Genomic DNA, 20299 nt, shown 5'->3' with positions numbered 1-20299 from the left:
CTTTGTTTCAGTCACATTATCATTTATTATATGTATTTAATTAATTGTGGATTAATTGTTGCTATTTTTCCACAATGCAAGGGCACAAAGTTAAAGAGGCAAAAGAACTGAAATGGCAGTCATGAATATGCTAGTGAACTATGATAATAGAATTTGAATTATATACCTTATTTTTAAAAAAAACCATTGATTTGTGCAATTTTGATACAATTTACCAATTTTGTGAAAAATTTGAACATAGTTTCTCTTTTGTTAACAGAAATGAAAATACATCTTCAATAACTATTTTTTATTGTCGAAAATTTGTTTCAGCTTTGATGTTTATTTTAATCATAGCTATAATAATTAAAATTTGAATCTGAATACAATTTTTGTTATATGAATGTCATATTTTAGTTTTTTATAGCACCTATAACAAAGTGCATTTTTTAATTTGAATATTTCCATGTGGCTTTAACCAATATTTCCAATTTTCTTTGTTTTCTTATATATAAGACTACAAAAAATGGTCCACATGGGGTAGCTCAAGCGGCAAGGGCCGTGGAAATGAAGTCTCACCGAACCGGAAGTCTTGGGTTCAAATCTTGGGCTACCCTCCCCCATAGAGGGGTACATAATGGATATGTAAATCGGAGAGTCCCACCCCAGCTTACAAAAAAAAAAAGACTACAAAAAATGAACATTAACAAATTGTTTTAACAAACAGCAGAAATTGATATCTAATGTCTAAAATCATTTCATATTATATGTGGTGAAATCTTTGCTATCAACTCTCTGGCCCTCGTCTTGCTGTCGTTTTTGCAAATAACTTGTAAGTGTGTTGGGAACGGGATCCCCCAAGGACAATTTTGGGGTTAAAAGCCCATGTTTTGGGTTAAATTTTGTAATAAACATGTAAAGACTCTGCATTTTGTGGTCACGAAGCACGAAGGTGTCATGAGTCACAAAGGGTTGCCCGCCCTTATTTTTGTAAAGTAAAGTCAGTTGTAAGAGATCTACCCATGGTCTGTGGACCATGGGATTATATAAAAAGAGCTAAGCTCTAAGCAGTTTTAGAGTAATGGTTTTGAGTCAAATAGTCATAGCTCTGAAGTCAGAAGTCTAAGTTTCGGGTTGTAGCATAGCTAGAGGCTCTACAGCTAAGTGCGCAAAGGCCTAGGGTGGAAGTCTGCAGCTGAGTGCACAGAACCCTGCAGGTGTGTGCACAAGGTGGATAGAGTCTATAATCACTTGAAACATATCAATAAAGAGAAATATTTTGCAAATTCTATGTCCTTGTTCCTGTTAATGCATCTTGACATGTTATGTATACATTTCATTTATAATGCTTATATGATGCGCAAATGTATGTAATTACATTGGTTAGGTGAACGCAAGTAAGAACATCTGTTTACGCAGTGCTAACTATGATTGTTTAATGCAATAAGTAAGACGATTAAACTAGTTTGGGAATCTACACGGTACGCTGCCATAGCAGCACGAAAGTACCTGAGCCACAGGTTAAGGCTGCGCAAAGGTCAATCGTACCCTTTTGTGGAGGTACTAAAGGGCAGAATAGAGAGCTAGTCTGACAAGCCCTAGAACTAAGTGTGTGTGAAGGCAGGAATAGATGGAATAAACCGACATCACAACCATCTCAGGGTGTGGAAACTTGGTTCCAACATCCCCCCATATTGATTCAAGTGAGACTTTGGTCCGCGCTTTGCAGGCTGATGCCGAAAGGGCCAGTAGTGTAGGGATTTGTTTGCCTAACTAACATTGAACATGGGTCAGGCCCCCACAAGATAACAAATGGTTCTGTTTCTGGGACCTGAATCTACATAAGAGATGTGTGATGTCAAATCATTGGAATCCAACTAAGAAAGAGATCGAAGACTGGTTGGATAGTAAGATCCACGCATTCGCGGCACGGGAAAACAGAAACCCGGGACTAACAATGGAACAGTGGTTGGACAGGTACCTATATATAGAGATCCACGATATATTTTTTTGTTCCTTTTTGGTTGAGCTATACGAGTGGATCGCGAAGCTAGCAGATAGCCAAGGAAGGTGGAGACTTGATGGTCCTATTGTTTGGGCCCCAGAGCTAGTACAAATATTGGAAGCATCTAAGGACAAGATTGTCCATGATGTCGATCATTGGCTCGATCGCATCATAGGAGGATTTGTGACTGAATTCATGGTCGATACCTCAGCCAGCTATAGCGACGTGGAGTAGCAATTTTTCAAAGGACCGCAAGGTAAGTACTTGAAATATTTGAATACCTGGATTAAAATGTTATTGTGCAAAAAATGGGTTATGCAGCTACCTTGATGTTTGGAGCTACGCCAAGCAGAAAAGCTTACAGAAACGAAGCAAGAAAGGATCCTGAATATATTCCATTGATTCCACCTCCACAAGGTGACGAAGAGGGAGTACGCAGGCTTCTCTGCAAAGTACTATTCCTTTAATAAGAAAAGGATTCCCGCGACTTCCACCTCCACCCACACCACCTCCAACTTCACCACCATCACCTGGGACTTCATCCATACCACCTCCATCTCCACTGTAGTTCAGTATGTCAAACTCGGTAAAGCTACCGTTGTTTAAAGACTTGGGAAATGATGACCCGGACCAATTCTGGTTTGTCACGAAATTTATATGGGAATCTCAGGGTGTTACAGATGATCACATGAAGAAGGTGACATTGGTTAGTGCTCTATAGGATCGCGCACTAACCTGGTACATCAAGTACTCTAATGATAACCCAAATGCTTGAGTGGAAAACATCCAAACAACACTAAATAGAGAATTCAGTAGGCCTAAATCTGAGGCACATTCGATTGTGGGATTCAAGGAGATCACGATGCAGCCAGGCGAGACACCTTGGGAATTAGATCAAAGATTTAAGTGTAAAATCCATGAAGCTAATATGAACTTAACAGACGAACATCACCGCGAGTGGTTTGTGACTTCGTTCCTGCCGCACCTAAGGGTTGTGCTGTCGCAACAGAAGATAACAACTCAGGTGGAGGGCTTAGAGATTGCCATGAGACTACATGAAACACTGATGTAAGATCCAAATCTGGGGGTTCAGCAAATCCATGAGCAGTTGAAAAACCTTTGCCTCGTAATGCAAATTTTGAAGCAAGACAGAATGGTTCAACCAGAGGCACGCGAAGAGGTATGCTGCCTAAAATGCAAGGGTCAGGGGCATGACAAAGACCATTGCCTGGTCTTTGCCAACTATATTGCAGGAGGAGGACCGATGCCTTTGAGGCTAGAAGCTCAGGCAAGACCGAGCGTGGGGCCTGCATTGTGGTGCGTTATATGTCAAGTAGCAAGAAAACATGCAACAGATAACTAACATTTGTTGCAGAAGTTTGTACAGACACCGCAACAACTATTCTACAACTCTGTATATCAGTAGGGCATGATGAGTGTAACTGCAGAAGATATGAGTTAATGATGGATAGAACCCCGCCTATAGGGTTCAGGCAGAAACGTGGCCCCCTGACTAGACCACGGGGATGGCGTGGACAAGCTTTCAGGGGCACAGACGAGGCCATGGAAGAGGAGGACCTTGCAGAGGTCGGGGATAGCTGATCTACTACAATTACAGAGGACCAGGACAATATGCCCGCAATTGCACTAACCCAACATGTCCGTCGTGCAAATATTTCACCCTGTTTGATCATGAAACAGAAGACTGTCCTACACTGATAGCAAGGATACGTGACAAAGGAAAACTATCACCTCAGCCGACTCAGAACCTGTAGATGATGAGGTTTGAACCGCGTGTAGAGGATCCGAATGTGAGTATAGTGCTCTGAAGTGGAATCACAATAGGAGATGACAAGGGGAAACAGCTCGAAGATAGTGCATGGGTTCGCAAAGCTCTGGTGAAGGAGGTTGAGCTCGATTTGGAGTGCGCACGAGAAACATTCATGGAAGCTAAGAAGAGCTTCGCTGAGGCCACCACCTCGGGAAGCAAGGATAAGCCTTCTATTCTTACAACTTTCCAATAGACCTGTATGAAGTGTTACTGCACGATAGCAAGGTTGTAAAGGGGCTAAAGGAGCTCATAAATAGATGTGTCGGAAACACTCCAGGTGAGTTGCACATAGTATGAAATATTGGTAAGCATAAAACAAGGATGGGACAGGAGATGAGGTTGACCACACAGATAGGTGAGTATGAAATGGATCAGGTTATTTTGGACTTGGGGTCAAATGTGAACATCCTACCAAAGCATACTTTGGAATGGATGGGGAGACTTGCACAGAATGGTCTCCAATTCAGCTAAGGATGGCGAACCAGCAAAAGATCATCCCCATGGGGTGGCTACAGGGGGTGACTGTAGATATTGAAGGTGCGAGCGCACTAGCTGACTTTGAAGTAATAGAAATTGTGGATGAAAACAACCCCTATACTGCACTCCTGGAATTGATTTGGATATTGATATGAACGAGGTAATCAACCTAAATAAGTGAAAAATGATATTTAAGAAGAAATTGCTTCATATAATAGTACCCCTAGATCCTACTGAAGGATTGCGCTATACTGAACTAGTCTGTGATTATGAGAGTGATGATGATATGGACTGTATCTATAAGATAATAGCATGAGACCAAGATTGGGTGAATCCAACAGTAGATGGGTGAATTACATGGGATCGTGAGATTTCCTGCACCTCGGACTCTAATGAAGGGTTAGAGCGCTGGCAGAATCAGTTACATGAGGTCACTACACTGAGCTGCAAAATGATGACCTGGTTGCTACGCTGTGTGTCATCGAGGGTAATGAATATGCCCACTTATGATGGCATAAATGATGCAGATCTCTTTTTGGATGCATTTGAAAGGGAGGTACCAAAAAAGCAGTGCTTCTAGGTGTTAGATTGGGCACTGCGCGCTATGCCTGTAAGATGGTGGGGTATGCATAAGGGAAGCTTTGATGATTGGCTATGCCTGTAGGAGGATGATGAGAACACTCTTTAGGAAGCCAAAGGTACGAATGATAGATGATTATGATGGGCAGGATGATCCGCGCATGCATTTGGCCAAATGGGCCTAGGCTTATGGAGAGAAGCCCAAACTTAAATGGGTGCACTTATTCTGTCACACCCTGGACGTCATCCCGATGAACTGGTACGTAGAAACAGAGCTTCACCATGGTACAGGTGAACGGGATATTCTGCCTGAAGGATTCATACTGACATTCAATTTTGAGGATGGGTTTGACTATGGGTTTGACTATATTGATGAGGCACTGCAAGAGGTGAAAGCAGCAACCTTTAGGATACCTCAGGATCCCTTGGATCTGATTCAGCCTTAGTGGGCTACTCAGATGAGTCACATGCTGGAATGCTGTAATGTAATCATAGAAGGAGAGGACTAGGATCTAGGAGAGATTAACATCCCTGAAATAGAAGACCACCAAGAGGTTGAAGGACCATAGATTGAGAATCCCGATATAAACATGCCGCTGAAAACGAAACAAGTAAACATGGGTACGGAGGCAGAGCCCAAATTCGCGAAGATTGGAGACTACTAGGAAAATGCAATGGTGGATAAGGTCGCTAAATTGCTCTGCGAATACCAGGATTTATTCCCTACCAATTTTATAGATTTAAAAGGGATAATCGTTGACCTAGGTGTTATGAAGATCACGTTGAAACCCAACATGAAGCTGGTTAAGCAAAGACTTTACCGTCTCAATCCAAACTATAAGGAGAAGGTCTGCTTAGAGCTAGACAAGATGCTTGTGGCAAGCATCATTGACCCTATGGAAGAATCTGATTGGGTAAGCCCAATGGTGGTATAGGAGAAGAAGCATAAGGATGAAATAAGGATATGTGTAGATCTGATAAAGTTGAATGATGCTTGCGTACATGATCCTTTCCCGACTCCATTCGCTGATGAAGTGTTGGACAATGTAGGTGGCCAAGAAGCATATTCCTTCACTGATGGGTTCTTTGGGTACCACCATATCAAAATCTTGCTGGAGGATACGAGCAAGACAACCTTCGCGACTAAGTGGGGTTGTTTCCAGTACACTGTAATGCCATTTGGATTGAATAATGCGCCTGCGATCTTCTCGTGCGTAGTCATTGCAGCGTTCAAGGAATTTATTCATAAGTTCCTGGAAGTATTCTTTGATGACTGGATTGTGTTTGGACTGGTAAAACGCCATGTTGCTAGTTTATGCCTGATGCTAGATACTTGTCAAAGATACTAGATCGCACTCAATCTAAAGAAGTGTTTTTTTTGTGTTCCTTTTGGGACCCTGCTGGGTCATGTGGTTTGCAGACAGGGATTGATGGTAGATCCCATGAAGATAGCAGTGATACTGAACTTGGAAGCACCGAGGAGTGTGAAACAGTTGCGTGCTACCTTAGGACATATGGGATATTACAAATTTTTTATCAAAGTCTATGCCTAGATCACCGCGCCTATGGAGAAGTGGTTGAAGAAGGATGTCACATTCTGCTGGAACAAGGACTGTAAGAAGAGCTTGGATGTATTGAAAGAAAAGATGGTCACCACATCGATTCTAGTATTCCTAGATTGGAAGAAGAAGTTTCATGTACATGTTGACGTGTCATGTATAGTGTTGGGAGCAGTACTCACACAGGCTAGTGGAGGAGACTTGGACCTTCCTATTGTGTTTGCAAGCAGAAGGTTATCCAAGGTGGAGAAGAACTATTCCACCACCGAGCACAAAGTGTTAGCCACAGTGTATGTGCTCTAGAAGTTTAGGCACTCCTTGCTGGGGGGCTATTTTAAGATGTATACAGATCACTCCATGCTGAAATACATGGTCAATAAGCCTGTGTTGGGAGGGGAATCTATAGATGGCTGTTATTATTCCAAGAGTATGATTTTGAAGTTATTGTGAATCCTAGATGACTAAACACAGGACCAGACCATCTATCGCACATTGAAATAGGGGAAGAACCCACTAATTTGAAAGAAGGATTTTCTGGTGTGCATCTATTTGTTGTGCACATCACAGACGGTCATTTTGAGGATATAATACACTTCCTAACAATAAGAACTGCCCCAGAAGGATATACCGTCCAGTAGAAGAAGGAATTAGTGGTGCACACGACAGATTTTTCCGTCATTGTTGGGTATCTATATAAAATGGGATTTGATGAGATATTTTGATGAGATGCACCTAAGTTTGAAATAAACAGCATCCTCACAAATGCTCATGGGGGCGTTGTGGGAGGACATTATGCAGGGAGAGTGACCGTGCAGGGTTGTGGTGGCCAACCCTCCATTAGGACTCAAAAGCATCTTACAAGGAGTGTGATGTGTGTCAAAGGACTGATAGACCATCGCAAAGGGATAAGATGCCTCTGAATCCATAGATGACACTACAACCCTTTGAGAAATGGGCAATAGATTTTGTAGGACCCATCCAGCCCCAAGGAAAAATGGGAGCGAGGTACATTATCGCCACGACGGAGTATTTGACTCATTGGGTGGAGGCGCAGACTGTGAAGGATTTCACAGGTGCAACTGCTGCAAAGTTCCTCTTTGAGTAAGTACTGGCGTGATTTGGCTATCCAAAGATCTTTATGAGTGATCGCAGTACGCACTTTCTGAATAAGACAATCAGCGGGCTGATAGAGGAATTTCAAGTATATCACCAAAAGAGTACACCTTATCACCCGCAGGCTAATGGGACAGTGGAAGCATTCAATAAAGTGTTGGAGAATGCACTGACCAAGGTTTGTAATTCTCATCAAAGTGATTGGGACCTACGCATAACTACAGTACTATGGGCTTATTGGATGACGTGCAAGAATTTGACTAGACAAACTCCCTTTAGGCTAGTCTATGGTGTTGAAGTGGTAATGCCTATGGAATATATTGTGCCTAGTTTGCGCGTAGTGGCGCTCACAGGTATGACGGATCACAGAGTCATAGAGGAAAGGCTCACAGCTAGATGAGCTTGAGGAAGAGAGATTTATGGCTAGATTTCACCAACAGGTCCAAAACCAACACGGAAAATCATGGCATGATCAACACATTAAGATACGCACCTCTAAGGTAAATGACCTAGTCTTATTATACGACAGCAAGTTTGATAAATTTATAGGGAAGTTCAAAATGCACTTTTTAGGGCCCTATGAGGAAATTACTGATGGAGGAGTGGTACAACTGGTCAATTTGAATGGAGAACCCTTCCCAGGAAAGGTGAATGGCAGTCGATTGAAGCCATACACTGACGGTCCGCCCATGTGACTACATGAAGGTAGCTCAGTCTTAGTGCTCTAGGTAGCTGAAAGGAGGCATGGGACTATAAACTACACTGCACGAGTTGGGGAACTATGCGATTTGAGGACTATGGAAAGCAAGGAAGTGTCACAGGGTTCGTAGCAGCGTGAAGGGAGCTGTGCTACCCAGGGAGAAATAGCACATGTTGGCCAGAAAGTGACCTTTAAAGTCGTTTTTCATGATTTGATAGTAGAAGTATGGCCAAATGGAGTGGGCGGCCAGCATTTAAGAATAAATTTATGCCTCAGATCCTTGAAAATCTACCGCCAATCCAGCATTAATGAACTGAATTTGGGGGGAACGATCAGATTTGGGGGGAAGTGGTTGTCCAGCAAAAAACACTTAGCATTTTGAGAATTTAGTTGTTGAGATTTCAGGCACACATTAATTTAGAATTCTTCGAGGCTTAGAGACTCTAACATTTGCAAACTTACCAAAGATGTCGCAAGCACTGTTGGAAAGCGTTATGTCGGCACCCACATAAGTTGTAGATACCGGAGTAGAGGAGTCAGTGTCGAAAGTTGGGATGGAGGCAGAAGTAGCTACTCCAGAGGTTGTCGAGGTATTAGCCGAAGTCCCTAAATTACCGAGAACGCTGAGACTGAAGCCGAACCCAACCAAAGAGACCATGAAGGATAAAAAGGGCAAGCAGCCTGGCATATCGATGCGCACAACGCCAAGGAGAAACCCACCACACAAGAGAAAGTCAAGGCCATAAATTTGGAGTCGGAGGAGGAAGACATTGAAGACATCCCGATGGATGATAAGGATGTGGGAGTTGAAGTGGAGGAGGTTGAAGCCCAGGGTGCAAACCCTATTACTCGGTTTCTTGAGTATGTCCCTTCGTGCAAGCCCAAGATCAAGGTGCCGAAGGACATTGATGAGAGCAAGACCCCCTTGCAAACCCCTCTACTACCGAATGAGATTGTTTTAGACAGAGCAAACTTGGCACGGGTGCTTCTACTGAAACTTGAAGACTAGGACTTGGCCAACCATGAGAAGTCCCCAAAATCTGGCGACCAAGAAGCTGATGCATGGCATCATTGATACAAATACTGGAATGACCGCATTGGAGCCGTAGAGGTGGCTCAAAGGAGTAGAAAAGGCAAGGTTTCTCAACTTGCTTTGGGTGCCTCACTACAACCAAACCCCAGTGACAATATTGGTCATCAAGCAGCTAATGTGCATGGTGCATGATGGGTTTCTATGGCTAGAGGATCCAATACCCATCACGGATAGATTGATTCACTGGATAACATGATTTTTGTATACAGGAGAGAATCCAGCCATGATATTTGGCAGAAAAGGTAATGAACAAGCCCTCGCAGAGTCTATGAAGGAAAAGTTTAAACTGTTGAAGAAGTCACGTGGATATGCTATATCTAACATCTACGACCCTGCTGTGAAGGTAGCCACATAGATATTAGTAGGGAAGGTGATGAGGAATTGTCATGCTGATGAGGTGCCAGCGCTTGTTGTCATGCTAGCAGCCCAATGCGCCGAAGGAGTCTAGGTCAACTGGTTTTACTACCTTCACAGAGAGTTCTTGGCGAGTTGTTGCAAAGCACAGGAGCTTAGAAAGACGTTCCACTATGCGTGGCTCTTGCTATCAATAATGCAGGTAGCGTGAGAGTTACCAAAGGACATCTAGTTCCCTTCAGTTGCGCCAGACCTCCCAAAAGCAACGAAGTACGTTTCGTTGTGGGTGACCAAGGACGCACAACGAGTCAGGGACAGCAATATATTTTGGATCTTGATGGAGATGAACATCCACATGGCCATCAATCACAAATAGTGATTTTCGCCTATGGTGTAAGCCAACCTGTAGGGCTACGCCAAATTTAAAGTAGACTTCCATCGTGTATCCATCAGGGCATGGAATGACCCTGCATAGAAATGGTACGACTTGCCTTATCTAGCAATGGATGATGCCATTGATGCGGTACTTGATCAATGGTTGGCAGAGTGGTGTGCTACCACAGACTTGGTAGTGGGAAAAAGCAAGTCTATCGCACAGAGAAAGAAGGAAGAGGCTAAGCTTAAGATGACACAGCTGGCTGAAAAGAGGAAAACATAGGCTACCGATAAAGCCCAGGCAGAGCGGAAGGCTACGCAACAGACAGTGAAGCAGAAAGGTGGGACATAGCGGGGCTCTGACAAAGGCACAAGGTTTCCTTCACCTGAGACAAAGGAGGAGACATAATAACACAATGCAGACCCACATGAGACGTCTACCCGCATCAAGCGCCTAAGGGAGCAAGAGAAAGGAGGGTCCAGGAAGAAATCAAAGGCTACAAAGACATCACTAGACCCCATCACACTAACAGAGGGCAACTTGCATGATATCGGTGACACAGTGAGGGATGTCATCGTGGAGGCCCTGCAACAATCTGAGCAACAACAATAGATCATCCTGGGGGCTATTCAGATAGGGTTTTAGGAGCTGTAGACCTGCACGTCATAGGCTAGCATGGTGTCTACCAGCCTAGCTATTATCACTTCAGAGGCTGTCGAGATGCTACACGCGAAGGCCTCCTGTGTGATAGTGTTGCCCAATGGAGCACTGGCTATAGAGAATGAGGATGACAAACCCACTGTCAGCACCCTAAAGGGAGTAGGGTTAAATCTAGCAGCACTCCCACATGAAATGCTTCACCTCTTAAAGGATGGAGTGATTGGAGACCTGAGGTCCAGTGAGCATTGCACCCGCCAGGTGATCAATGAATAGTAGATCAACAATGAGCAGATGGCACTACATTAAGATTCTGTCATCACCATTGAAACTGAGGCAACCAATCAGAGCAAGCACATTATGCAGGTCATCGAGGAGGCATTTCAAATGCTCCCAGAGTTGGTCATTCCGGAGGAGGAGCCAGTCTAGGTACACATTTGCAAGCTATCCATAGGGGTGTGCAACTTTTGTATTGAGATGGCAAGTGTTCAGTTGGAGTTGAACCTACAAATCATGAAATTACAGTTGAAGGCCCATCCTTCAACTTTGGCAGAAGTGAAGGAGCAGTGGGCGAACACTGTCACAGAAGCATTAGCGAAGGTGGATAGTGCAGTAGTAGAATACACACAACTTTTTGAGCAGTCATTTGAGGTCTTGACAAGCTTGCAAGAGGACCCCAATATCTAGAAACTAGAGATGGAATCATTTGAGCTACAGTAGCACTATGATGAGGTTAAGGGCACAACGTGAACCATCGCTATGACACAAAGACTAACAAAGCTGTAGGAGGCCAAGCAACTGAAGGAACAGGTGGATGCAGTGCTGCACAAGGAAGCAGTGTTGAAGGCAAGACTAAAGCCCTAGCTAGATGAGGCTTACACGGTGATAGGATCTATTGAAGGCAAGCTTGCGACTCTGCAAGCGACACAGCAAAAGCTTCAGGCCGACAGTTCAGGAGCAGTGACCAAGCAGATGGTCGAAGACGCGAAGCAGGTGGCCACACAGTGCACAGCTGAGGTTGCAATCATATGAGTCGAACTGGAAGGTTTTCACGTAAAGATATCCGTGCCTACCGAGTGACTTGAGGGCGATTCATGATGTTTATGTTTGGGGCTTGTTGGGAACGAGATCCCCAAAGGATAGTTTTGGAGCTAAAAGCCCATGCTTCAGGTTAAATTTTGTAATAAACTCGTAAAGACTCCGTATTTTTTGGTCGTGGAACACGAAGGTGTCATCAGTCACAAAGGATTGTTCGCCCTTATTTTTTGTAAAGTAAAGTCGGTTGTAATAGATCTACCCATGGTCCGCGGACCATGGGATTGTATGAAATGAGCTAAGATTTAAGTAGTTTTAGAGTAATGGTTTTGAGTCAGATAGTTATAGCTCTGAAGTAATAAGTCTATGTTTTGGGTCGTAGCGTAGGTAGAGGCTCTGTAGCTGAGTGCATAGAGGCCTAGGGTGGAAGTCCACAGTTGAGTGCGATGACCCATACAACTATGTGCACAGGGTGGATAGAGTCTGTAATCACTTGAAAGATATCAATAAAGAGAAATATTTTGCAAATTATGTGTCCTTGTTCCTGTTAATGCATCTTGACATGTTATGTATACATTTCATTTAATGCTTATATGATGCACGAATGTATGTAATTACCTTGGTTAAGTGAACACAAGTAAGAACATGTGTTTACATGGTGCTAACTATGATTGTTTAATGCAATAAGTAAGACACTTAGACTAGTTTGGGAATCTACACGGTATGCTACCATAGCAGTACGAAAGTACCTGAGCCACAGGTTAGGGTTGCGCAAAGGTCAATCGTACCCTTTTGCGGAGGTACTAAAGGGCGAAATAGAGGGCTAGTCTGGCAAGCCCTAGAGCTAAGTGACCTGCGCGAAGGCAGGAATAGAAGGAATAAATTGACATCACAACCATCTCAGAGTGCAAAAACTTGGTTCCAGCATCCCCCCATACTGCTTTGGGTGAGACTTCGGTCTATGATCTACGGGCTGATGCGAAAAGCGCCAGTAGTCTAGGGATTTGTTTGGCTAACTAACACTGAACTTGGGTCAAGCCTCCACAAGCCAACAAACTGCATTAATCTTGTCATGATTAAGTAGATCATATGTGAAACAATGTTCAAATACTATCGATTTTAACGATATGAAATGAATTTCAGCGACTCCAGGGTAGTTTATTTTATTAATATGGTATATCACATTCTATTTTAATACTTACAAGTTATTTTTTTGGCATTTATTCAAAGAAGTAACATGTACTTGAGATATTTTGTGTGTAAAATTGTTTTACTATTTACTAATTCTAGATTAGATAATTGCACATTTGACCATTGTTCTTGTATTATTGAACATTAACCGAACTTTGTTCTTCAGATAATGTCTGAAATCATTTCGTATTTCATGTGATGAAATATTTTCTTTCAACTCTCTGGCCCTCCTCCTCTCTCGCCCCACCGTCATTTTTGCAAATAACTTGTAAATGTGTTAATATTGTCATAATTGAGCAGATCGTATATGAAATGAAATTTATTGTAGGTTTTAACCCCATATAGAAATTACCTGCATACGAATTCTAAAACATAGAAAATAAACAATACGAGAGCATAACACATAAAAAACACATATACACATATATTTCCCCTAGATCCCAAAATCGAGACTACCAGCTTGATTTTTCATTATGTTCCTTTCAATGTTACAATACATATTTATACATGTCAAAGCATCCAATACCATGGACTAAAAAACCATCGTGTCCAAAACCATGGACCGAAAACCATCACATCCAAAACCATGTGCAAAAATGATACACAAAACCATAGGTGGGTTTGCCCAATATGGGGTTATGACTCCCCCTCAAACCCCTTGTGACCCCCCCCCCTCACTACACAATTTCCACAACAAAGGGGGGGAAAGACCCCTTGTGACCCCCCCCTCGCTACACAATTTCCACAACAAAGGGGGGGGCTCTGCCCCCCCTTAACCCCCTGGTTAACTACGTGGGCTAGTCGTGGAAAGAGTATAACACAACCCAACATTCTCCCACTTGTTGTTTTCTTTCCACAGGGAGCCACAAGAGAGCTTAGTCATTTTTCCAGCCCTGAAACACCCATTGTCTCTCTACACCAAGAGAACTTCTCAGAGCTCACAGATTTTGTCAATGCATCTGCAGTATTCTTCAAAATTTCCACCTTTACCAGCAACACCTTTTTTTCTTCTATCATATCCCTCACAAAGTGATACTGAACATCAATGTGCTTTGTCTTTGAATGATTTGTATGGTTCTTCACCAAGAAAATTGCACTTTGGTTGTCACAGTCTATCCTTATAGCTTCCTGTACAAACCCCATACTTGAACACAATCTCTGCAACCAAACTAATTCCTTGTTTGTGTGAGTGGTTGCCATGTATTCTGCCTCTGTAGTTGATAGTGCCACTACAGATTGTTTCTTACTCATCTAACTGACTGCACCTCCAAATATGTTAAACACATACCCACTTGTAGATCTTCTCTTATCCAAATCTCCAACCTAGTCTGCATCAACAAAGACATGGATATCCAACACTCTGTCCAATCTTGGTCTTCCTTGATAGCACAAACCATAATCACTAGTGCCACGCAAATACCTGAAAACCCACTTCACTATTGTCCAATGCTCCTTCCCTCGTTTTGACATAAACCTGCTCAATACTCCCACTGCATGTGAAATGTTTGGTCTAGTACATACTATTGCATACATTAGGCTATCAACTGCACTTGCATATGAAACACGGGACATGTCCTCTTCCTCTTCTTTTGTCTTGGGACATTGTTCAGTAGATAACCTCACACCTATAGGAATAGGAACCTTCACTGATTTACTATCCTGCATATTAAACCTCTTTAGTATTGTCTCGACACACTTCCTTTGGTTTAACCAGAGCTTCCTCTTTACTCGGTCTCTTTTAATTTCCATGCCCAAAATATAGTTTGCAACACCAAGATCTTTCATGTCGAATTTGGAGGACAATTGGGTCTTCAAATCCTAGATAATTTCTTTGTCATTTCCAACTAGCAACATATCATCCACATACAAGACCAGATAAATAACACAGTCACCAATTAATTTAAAATACACACAGTGATCTGCTTTCCTTCTGGTGAAGCCAAGTCCCCATATAAATGTATCAAATTTCTGATACCATATTCTTGGTGACTGTTTTAACCCATATAGAGACTTCTTTAACTTGCATATAAGTTCTTTCTTACCCTTCACCGCAAAGCCTTCAGGTTGCTTCATGTATATATCCTCTTCCAGATCCCCATGAAGAAATGGTGTCTTCACATCCATCTGTTCTACTTCAAAAATAAAAGCAGCAGCAACAGATAAAAGTAATCTAGTAGAAGTTACCTTGGAAATAGGAGAAAAAATATCACCAAAATCAATTCCCGGAACCTGGGAATAACCTTTTGCTACCAACCAAGTTTTGTATTTCTCCACCTTTCCTTCTGCATTTGTATTCTTTTCGAACACCCATTTGCTGCCAATGGGTTTCCTTCCATCCGGTAACTCCACCAAATCCCAAGCCTCATTTTTGTGCAAAGATGCCATTTCACCAACCATGGCCTCTTTCCAAAGTTTTCCATCCTCTGAATCCACTGCTTCCTTCACAATTCTGGGATCATCATCAGTAATAGACAAAGAATAATTTGAACACAAAGCAGATGGACTATACCTTTTTTGCTGCCTTCTTTCTCGAACTGATCTTCTCACACCCGGAGTTTGTGGCTCTTCATCTTCTGATTCCTCCTCTATTGTAGAGTCTGATTCTTCCTCCTTTAACTCAAACTCTATATTCTCAGGTTCCTTTGGTTGGAATTCATGTTTCATAACATCTTTCACCTCTCTGAACACCACATCTCAACTATACACAACCTTCCTTGTTACTAGGTTCTAAAGCTTATAACCCTTTAAACCATCCTTATACCCAATAAGGATGCACTTTTCAGATTTACTATCCAACTTGATTCTTTTCTCCTTTGGAACATGTACATATGTATCACATCCAAATACCCTCAGATGTGAAAGAGAGGGTTTCTTACCAGTTCATACCTCTTGTGGAGTCTTATCCTCCAATGCTGATGAAGGTGACCTATTGACCAGGTAACATGCAGTACCCACCGCCTCTGCCCAAAATTCCTGTCCTAACCCGACACCACTAAGCATGCTTCTTTCCCTTTCCATCAACTTCTTTTTCATTCTTTCTGCAACTCCATTTTGATGAGGTGTATATGGAATAGTCTTCTATCGTGCTACACCACACTTCTTACAGAATTCTTCAAATTCCTTACTGTAAAACTCTCCACCGTTATATGTCCTCAGCACCTTTATCTTCTTCTCTGTCTGGTTTTCCACCAGAGCCTTAAATTCTTTAAACCTGTCAAAGACTTTAGATTTATTCTTAAGGAAATATATCCATGTATTCCTTGACAAGTCATTTATAAATGATACATAGTACAGAGACTTGCCCAGTGATGGAACCTTCACAGGTCCAAACACATCACTATGCACAATCTCTAATATATGTTTAGCCCTCTTACCACCAGAGGGGAAATTCACATGATTCTGCTTCCCATATACACAATTTTCACAGAAATTAAAGTCCAGAGAGTTATTACTCATACCTTCTACCATACCTTTACCATGAAGTATTCGAAGGCCCTTCTCTCCAATATGTCCAAGCCTTTGATGTCACCACATGGTATTCTCTCCAAAGACCACTATATTTTCTGCTCCACTTTCAGGAACCACATAACTGTTGCACCCATCAAAAACACTGCTACCTTGCAGCTTGTACAGAGTTCCAATCCGAACTCCCCACATCAATACTAGTGCTCCCCGAACCATCTTGTAGGTATCCTTCTCGAACACTATTTTTACACCTGCATCATCCAGCTTGCTTACAGAAATCAGGTTTTTGGTTAATGTAGGAATATGCAGAACACCAGGAGGTGTTCTAACCCTTCCACCTTGCAACTTCAACTTTACTTTTCCATGACCAATGATTCTAGCCTTAATGTCATCCCCCAAGAAGGCATCACCACCATCATATTTCTCATACTTTCAGAACCACTCTCTATGGGGAGTGAAGTGAAAGGATGCACCTGAGTCAATCAACCATGCCTCATGATCTACATGTGTACTTGAAGAAGCCAAGTACACATCCCCACCTTCATCTGAGGTGGTTTTCGCCTCTGCAAAAGGAGCATCATCAGATCCCTTTCCTTTATCAGGAGCTTTATATTTACACTCCCTTTTGTAGTGCCCTTCCTTTCCGCATTTCCAGCACACCACCTTTACAGATTTTCCTAGAGATTTAGATCTCCCTCTAGATTTAGATCTCCCACTCGATGACTTATTTTTTTTTATGCTCTGGGACTGTCCTCGTACAGATAAGGCATCACCATTCTGGCTCTCCATATTTTTCTGTCTCATCTCCTCCGTTAGCAAGGATGAGACTATTTCATCAAAATGCAAGGCAGTTGCATTGCTACCTATTGCAATAACCAGACTATCCCATGAATCTGTTAGAGAACACAACAAACTAATGCACTTATCTTCATCTGAAATTTTAATATCAATAGATGCTAACTGACTTACCATAGTATTAAATGCATTCAGATTCTCTGTCACCGAGTCTCCATCTTTCATCCTCAGGTTATATAGCTTTTTTCGCAGGAACAATTTATTCACCAGAGACATAGATTGGTACAAAGTCCCTAACTTGTCCCACAAATCCTTCGACGTAGCTTCCCCTGATACATTCAGCAATACTAAATCTAAGACACACAATCGTATTGTGTTCTTTGCCTTCTGATCCAACTTCTTCCATTCTTCATCGGACACTCCCGTTGGTTTAGTACCCAGATCTACCGCGATCCACTGATCTTTATCCACCAACAGATCCTCCATCTTGAGTTTCCACAACTCAAAACTATAACCATTAAATTTCTTGATCTCTATCTTTCCACTGCTCACCATCTTCTTTCACCACTAGAATCGATCTCGCAGATCTCCCACTGAACATGGTCTACCACAGGTCCGAGTGAAACCCCTCAGCAACAAAGGCATCCCCTTGAAGCCAAAACAGCTCCGATACCAAATGAAGGTTTTAAACCTATACAGAAATTACCTGCATACGAATTCTAAAACATAGAAAATAAACAATGCGAGAGCATAACACATAAAAAACACATATACACAGAGATTTTACCCTGGATCCCAAAACCGGGACTATCAGCTTGATTTTTCATTATGTTCCTTTTAATGTTACAATACATATTTATACATGCCGAAGCATCCAAAACCATGGACTGAAAAAACCATCGCATCCAAAACCATGGACCGAAAACCATCACGTCCAAAACCATGTGCGAAAATCATGCACAAAACCATAGGTGGGTTTGCCCCACCTAACATATGGTCCAAAACCAAAATTTTCCAGGGCGCTGCCCCGAACCCCATAAAGTGGGGTTACGGTTACCCCTCAAACCCCTTGTGACCCCCCCCCTTGCTACACAATCGGTACAATGAAGGGGGGGGCTCCACACCCCACCCCCCCCTTCCCCCAACCCCCTAGTTAACTACGTCAGCTAGTCATGGAAAGAATATAACACAACCCAACATTTATCTACTCCAAGGTAGCTTGTTTTATTAATATGCTAGATCGCATTCTATTTTGATTAACCAGAGCTCTCTTATCAATAAATACAAGTTTTTTTTGCATTTATTTAGAAACGTAATATGTACTCAGGACATTTATTTCATAAAATTGTTTTACTATTTACTAATTTTGGATTAGATAATTTCACATTTGGCAATTGTACTTGTATTATTCAACATTAACTAAACTTAGTTCTTCAGATAAATAATAAAATTTCATTTTATAAAGTTCCTTTCCACAAAGTAGAAAGGCACTTGCGATTGTAGAATTACAGTTTATCATATTTTCTTTGCAAATTTTCTGATGTCCTCTAATATAATCACAATGAGAATAAGAGTTGCAACTACTAGTCCTAGCAACTGAAAAAATCCATACGTTGATAACCCTTCCATGTTGAAGCTCTGTAGTAAACCATTTAAGAAAATAGATAAATAATACTAATTACATTTTGTAAAGGTTACAATGCAAGCTTTGTAGAAAGAAGCTTTCCTATCGAAAAGCATGAATATCAAAATCAACTTGCAAAATATTTATATTCCAAATGATTTAGACATTAGCAATTCTAAAACTGAACATTGTAACTGTAATTAACATCGTTACCAAGACATGTTTCATTAGCAATTCTGAAACTGGGCATTGTAGTTGTAATCAACATTGTAACCAAGACATGTTTATTGACATTTGAAATTCAAGCATATGAAAAGTATTTATGTTTATGCATATACATTTGCTATTATTTGCACATGCTTACTTCGGACAACGAGTCCTACACAACCATTTTTGCACAACTTTCTTCACATAGTTATTTCCGTGGTTGTGAAATACATTGATAAATAATAATAATAATAATAACGAGACCAATATATATATATATATATATATATATATATATATATATATATATATATATAAACACACATGCATATTTGTAAAATTGCATAGCAAGTTCATGATGTGCAAAAATCTCTTGAGCTTTCATTGTATTAACCTTTGCACTTTGCACAATCAAGAAATAATAAAATAACCACTAATTTTGTATATGCACAAACACTTCTACACAACTTTTTTCAGAAAGCTAACACCAAATAGTGGTTCGCAATTGACAACTCAAAAAGAAAAATTGACCATCCATATTTATATTGCATCATCATTTGAGCATATCACAATAGAATGAGATTAAACTATTCAATCGACAAATATTTTGGGCTACAAGAAATAATTAAAATAGCAAGGAGCACATCAACACCAGCACCAATAGCACTTCCAACCAAATCTTGTAGCTTTCTATCTAATCCATGACGACTCAATCAAATTCTAAATATCATTATTTTAAAAGCAATATATACCTAAATTCATGAAATAGATATCGAAAAGGGTATTTTATAATGTCAATAGATATGGCCTTATCAATATATTTATAATTAGTTGTGGTAACATCATTGCGTGTGAATTTATTGAATGCATATTAATAGTAGTACTTCTAATTGATTAATTTTTCTATTCTAAGTGTGAATACCAAATCCTTTCAACAGTTTGTACGTTACCTGCTATTATTTTCATTATTATGAGATACAATATGTCATAAACACAAATATTAATTTCACTAAAAATTGTTACAATATGCAACACTAAAATTGATAAATGAGATTTGATATTGTATATAGATTTCATCTTTTCGTACTTTCTCTCTGCATCCAAAGAGCAGTTTTGTAGGTGTTCAGACAAAAAATACAAAGTGAAAATTACTTAGCACATAAAAAAATATTTTCACTTAAGAGCATAAGAGCATAAACTTAAAGTTAATTAATAATAACATGCAAATACTCCATGAGCTCTTGTGTAGAGCTTTTTCT

At 41.1% G+C, this 20299-nt stretch overlaps 1 pseudogene; it reads right to left on the bottom strand.

Moving 5' to 3' along the window:
* Nucleotides 1-11234: 11234 nt before the first annotated feature.
* The window catches only part of LOC149181888 (glucan endo-1,3-beta-glucosidase 5 pseudogene), a 34559-nt pseudogene continuing 25494 nt past the window's right edge, over nucleotides 11235-20299 (bottom strand).

This window comes from Pinus tabuliformis, chromosome 3_2 (assembly GCF_031772625.1).
Source record: "Pinus tabuliformis cultivar Carrire ecotype Pingquan chromosome 3_2, CPIR1, whole genome shotgun sequence".
NCBI lineage: Eukaryota > Viridiplantae > Streptophyta > Pinopsida > Pinales > Pinaceae > Pinus > Pinus tabuliformis.
This window is presented reverse-complemented; position numbering and strand designations above follow the sequence as displayed.